At 46.1% G+C, this 6,000-nt stretch overlaps 1 non-coding gene across 1 annotated transcript; it reads right to left on the reverse strand.

Annotated features, from left to right (window-relative positions):
* Positions 1–2,147: 2,147 nt before the first annotated feature.
* Positions 2,148–2,221, reverse strand: TRNAN-GUU (transfer RNA asparagine (anticodon GUU)). Its single transcript has one exon. It is a non-coding gene; the product is annotated as a tRNA-Asn (tRNA).
* Between the last annotated feature and the right edge of the window lie 3,779 nt (positions 2,222–6,000).

Consider the following 6,000-nt stretch of genomic DNA (forward strand, 5'->3'; position numbering starts at 1 on the left):
TAAGCAAACTTGCTTGTACTGTGCATGTGACAACTATTTAACTACAACCAGAGCCTAAAAATGCCGCCACTGGGACGACTCGAAACTTGAGCTTTTAGGTCAAGAGCCTAACACGCTAGCCGATTGCACCACAGAGGCCGGGTCGAGGGGTATGCCAAGAAGGAACATTCTCTAGCTTATAACAGAATGAGGCAGCTTCAACTGGATAGAGCGTTTCCTGTTTTGTGGAGCATTATTTTTTATTTAATACGCGAGAATAGAGCAACCAACATTATGTGAGATGTATGTCTTTCTTAATTAAGCAAACTTGTTTGTACTGTGCATGTGACAACTCTTTAACTACAACTAGAGCCTAAAAATGCCGCCACTGGGACGACTCGAATCTTGAGCTTTTAGGTCAAGAGCCTAACACGCTAGCCAATTGCACCACAGAGGCCGGGTCGAGGGGTATGCCAAGAAGGAACATTCTCTAGCTTATAACAGAATGAGGCAGCTTCAACTGGATAGAGCGTTTCTTGTTTTGTGGAGCATTATTTTTTATTTAATGCGCGAGAATACAGCAACCAACATTATGTCAGATGTATGTCTTTCTCAATTAGGCAAATTTGCTTGTGTTCTGCAGTGACAACTACTGCACTACAGCTAGAGCCAAAAAATGCCGCCACCGGGAGGATTCCAATATCCAACCTTTAGCTTAACAGACGAACGCGCTAGCCGATTGCGGCATGGCAGCCGGGTCGAGGGCTATGCCAAGAAGTAAGCTTCTCTATCTTACAACAGACTGAGGCAGCTTCAAATGGCTAGGGTGTTTCCTGTTTCGTGAAGCATTCTTTTTTGTTTCATGTGTGAGAATACAGCAACAAAGCTTTATGTGAGATATATGTCTTTCTCAATTAAGCAAACTTGCTTGTACTGTGCATGTGACAACTACTAAACTACAACTAGAGCCTAAAAATGCCGCAACGGGGACGACTCGAATCTCGATCTTTTCGGTTAAGAGCCTAACACGCTAGCCGATTGCAGCACAGATGCTGGGTCGAGGGGTATGCCAAGAAGGATCATTCTCTAGCTTATAACAGAATGAGGCAGCTTCAACTGGATAGAGCGTTTCCTGTTTTGTGTAGCATTATTTTTTATTTAATTCGCGAGAATACAGCAACCAACATTATGTGAGATGTATGTCTTTCTCAATTAGGCAAATTTTCTTGTGCTCTGCAGTGACAACTACTACACAAAAGATAGAGCAAAAAAAAGCCGCCACCGGGAGGACTCGAATATCCACCTTTATGTTAACAGACGAACGCGCTAGCCGATTGCGCCACGGAGGCCGTGTCGAGGGGTATGCCAATAAGTAAGCTTCTCTACCTTATAACAGACTAAGGCAGCTTCAAATGGCTAGTGCGTTTCCTGTTTCGTGAAGCATTCTTTTTTATTTCATGTACGAGAATACAGGAACAAAGCATTATGTGAGACGTATGTCTTTCTCAGTTGAGCAAACTTGCTTCTGCTGCGCAGTGACAACTACTTCACTACAGCTAGAGCCAAAAAATGCCGCCACCGGGAGGACTCGAATATCCACCTTTAGGTTAACAGACGAACGCGCAAGCCGATTGCAGCACGGAGGCCGGGTCGAGTGGTATGCCAAGAAGGAACCTTCTCTAGCTTATAACAAAATGAGGCAGCTTCAAGTGGCTAGAGCGTTTCCTGTTTTGTGGAGCATTATTTTTTATTTAATGCGCGAGAATACCGCAACCAACATCATGTGAGATGTATGTCTTTCTCAATTAAGCAAACTTGCTTGTACTGTGCATGTGACAACTATTTGACTACAACTAGAGCCTAAAAATGCCGCCACTAGGACGACTCGAATCTTGAGCTTTTAGGTCAAGATCCTATCACGCTGGCCGACTGCACCCATGAGCCCAGGTCGAGGGGTATGCCAAGAAGGAACCTTCTCTAGCTTATAACAGAATGAGGCAGCTTCAACTGGCTAGAGCGTTTCCTGTTTTGTGGAGCATTATTTTTTATTTAATGCGCGAGAATACAGCAACCAACATTATGTGAGATGTATGTCTGTCTCAATTAAGCAAATTTGCTTGTGCTCTGCAGTGACAACTACTACACAATAGATAGGGCCAAAAAAATGACGCCACCGGGAGGACTCGAACCTCCAACCTTTCGGTTAACAGCCGAACGCGCTAGCCGATTGCGCCACGGAGGCCGGGCAGAGGGGTGAGTAACCTTCTCTAACTTATAACAGAAGGAGGCGGCGTCAAGTGGCTAGAGTGTTTTCTGTTTTGTGAAGGATTATTTTTTATTTATTGCGCGAGAATACAGCTACCAACATTATGTGAGATGTATGTCTTTCTCAATTAAGCAAACTTGCTTGTACTGTGCATGTGACAACTATTTAACTACAACCAGAGCCTAAAAATGCCGCCACTGGGACGACTCGAAACTTGAGCTTTTAGGTCAAGAGCCTAACACGCTAGCCGATTGCACCACAGAGGCCGGGTCGAGGGTCTTTTTTTCTTTTTTGACTGACGGTGTACTATCAGCGTTTTTATATTGAATGCATACCGCTGTGACTGCCGTTGCCCGCCCACAAACGCTTGCGCTTCTGCGGGCACCCGCTATTTATTGCATGCATATTTCTCGCAATAAAGTTCAAGAATGTATGTATGTATGTATGTATGTATGTATGTATGTATGTATGTATGTATGTATGTATGTATGTATGTATGTATGTATGTATGTATGTATGTATGTATGTATGTATGTATGTATGTATGTATGTATGTATGTATGTATGTATGTATGTATGTATGTATGTATGTATGTATGTATGTATGTATGTATGTATGTATGTATGTATGTATGTATGTATGTATGTATGTATGTGTGTGTGTGTGTGTGTGTGTGTGTGTGTGTGTGTATGTATCTATGTATGTATGCATGTATGTATGTCTGTATGTATGTATGCTTGTACTGTGCATGTGACAACTCCTAAACTACAACTAGAGCCTACAATTGCCGCCACTGGGACGACTCAAATCTCGAACTTTTCGGTCAAGAGCCTAACACGCTACCCGATTGCACCACAGAGGCCGGGTCGAGGGGTATGCTGTTACGACCGTGCATCATCCGCACTTGCGCGCTCTATTGTTCGCCTGTGGGCATGGATAAGTGCTGTGGATATGTGGTGTTGGTACAATGGCTCTAAGTGAGCCTGTTTCCAGGAATCCTGTTTTGTAAGCCTGTTTTGCTTTGTGGACACCCTGCAAATGCCAAATTGACCCTGTCAAGAGAACCTCTAGAAAAACACAATGAAATGTCCCCCTGCGGGAAATAGCCGGAAGTGCTTTCGTTCAATTGTTCACCCTTCCCGTCGAGAAGCGCTATGGTCAAGTAAGGAATGCCTATTGTCCAAAGGAGACGACAGAGTGACGTCCGCTGACGTACAGGAAAAGAAAGGAGCAAGGTGATTGCGGCCATTAGAGGATTTCCTGGGAATGCAGGAAAGGTTTGCAATTGTTGGAAAGGGACAATGCTGGGAGCCGTATGCGGCGCGCACGTGCACTTGGGTTTCTGATAAGTAAATCCACTTGCCGGAACCAGCCTATCGATTCTTGGCTGAAGAATAGAAAGGTACCTCCTCGCCGTTCCCAAGCTTTTCCCGCCAACAAGTGACCAGGCCCAACGAAACAATGCCGGGCCAGTCAGTGCTTCAGACCATCAGTGCAGTGATGTGTTCGATTGGATGCCAATATCTGAGGGGCGTGCCCTGGATTTGGTCGGTCAGCATCTTCAGAGAGGGGCTGGACATAGGGGGTTTTAAGGACGCTGCAGAGCACGAAATGTCGCTCTGAGCCCTGGGTAAACGGCTCATCCAGGTGCTTCTCGCTACGAACTTTTAACGCTTGCCATTTTGCTGCTATACCCTTCTTCTTCATGTAAATATTCATGTAAATAAGATTTCTCAAAGTGCCATTAAACCTGCTTGTACATATTTTACCAACTTCGAAGAATCAATCCTTCATCAACCCCGAGTCTCTGCACGCTACCAAGTGAAGGCCGGGTCGACGTAGCCCCAGCGTCACGACAACTGGTGACCAGCGTTGGGATCTGAATCTACAAGCCACAACATCTGGTGATTGGAGGTGGATCTGAAGCTGCAAGCCACAACATCTGGTGATCGGAGGTGGCATCTCAAGCAACAAGCAGGCGCAACAATCGGCCAACAAGAGAGCAGCTCGGAACTTCGATCGCATGTGTGGGTGAGTGCTTGGCTTTTCTTCTGATGTGGACCAGGTTCTAGAACAGGGTTAGATTTTAGAACTGGTAAAAAGTGTTGAAACGCCTTTAGGTTTGGTAGTTTGCACTGTTGTTTTGGAAGTAGCCGACACTCGGAGCGATCATGGACCTACAAAAGCTGCAGAAACCGGAACTGTTGCAATTGTGTGAGGAATTGGGAATTGATACAAGTGGTTTGGCACGAAAACCCTTGATTATAAAGGCAATCACTGATCTGGGAACCGATGATGAGGAGCTCAGTGAAGCATGGAACCTCATTGGTCAAAAAAAGGAACAGCTCAGACAGCAGAAAGAGCGGGAAAAAGAGGAAAAGAGTCGTGAGCGTGAAATTGAAATTGAGAGAGAAGCAAAAAGGCTGGAGCTAGAAATTGAGCTCCGGAAATTAGAACTAGAGTTGAGCAAGAGGTCGGCCAATTGTCCCCAGCTAGCGGTACCTCTTCTAAACAAGGAGGCAGATTTCAAGATGTCAAAGTACATGCAGCCATATGTGATATCAGGGGATATCGGTCTGTATCTGGCTAACTTTGAACGAACTTGCGAAAGACTGTCCTTCCAGCGAGACACTTGGTCTCAAAGATTATTGACGGTTCTGCCCTGCGAGGCAGCGGAGGTTGTCGCGCGGCTAAGCAAGGAGGACGCGGACAACTACGAGAAGGTCAAGGCTTGCCTTCTGAGAAAGTATAGGCTTAGCGCCGAGGCGTTCAGACAACGTTTTCGGAACGCTACTAAGTCCAGGGACGAGAGTTACCCTGAATTCCTGTACAATTTAAGAGTCAATTTGGGCGAGTGGCTAAAGAGCACTGATTGCTACAGTGATAGGGACGCTGTAGTCGAGCGAATTCTTTTGGAGCAGTTTTATAACTGCCTCCCAGAAACAGAAAGAAATTGGTTACAGGACCGAGGCGACATTAAGTCGGCAACTGAAGCTGCCGAACTCATTGAGGAGTATGCTTCGCGCCGACAATTCAGCTACCCAGCAGTGGATAGGCCCCGCAATCCCAAGTTGAGTGTGAATAACCGTCAGGAAAGGCACTTTGCTAGAGTTGGAAACGAAGAAATGAAGGTTTCTTCAGGCAAACTCCCTAGAAAGGACGGCAGTGAGAAAAGTGGGGAAGTGACCAACGCGCAGAACACTAAGAATAAGCTTGAGGCTAGGAAGCCGCTCACATGCTTTAGGTGTAATGAGCAGGGTCACATTGCCGTCAACTGCCGGAAAGAAAAGATTGCTTTCTCGTATGTCAGTGACTGCGATGAAAATATGCAGCTTTTAGAACCCTACCTGCATGACCTAGTAGTCAACGGGAAGCCTTGCAAGGTACTGCGCGATTCGGCCGCAACGATGGATGTTGTCCATCCGGCGTATGTGTCGCCTTCCGACTATACAGGACAGTGTGCATGGATCCGCCAGGTAGTGGAGGAACAGAGTGTGTGCTTGCCAATCGCGAACGTGGTCATCGATGGCCCTTTCGGCGAGTTAACAACCGAGGCTGCCGTTTCAGGAAAGCTCCCTAAGTGTTATCCGTATTTGTTTTCCAAAAAATCGGACATGCTACTGCGAAAGAGGTTCATCCTTTTCGGAGACAGAGTTGTGCAAGCCCTAACACGTTCAAAGGCGCGAGAACTAGCTACACTGCTCATTCCAAAAAAATCCACAGCGGAGGAAACGGCAGTTAAAACAGTGGTAAA

Source organism: Amblyomma maculatum, chromosome 7 (genome assembly GCF_055883805.1).
Source record: "Amblyomma maculatum isolate TAMU_Amacu chromosome 7, ASM5588380v1, whole genome shotgun sequence".
NCBI classification, from domain to species: Eukaryota; Metazoa; Arthropoda; class Arachnida; order Ixodida; family Ixodidae; genus Amblyomma; species Amblyomma maculatum.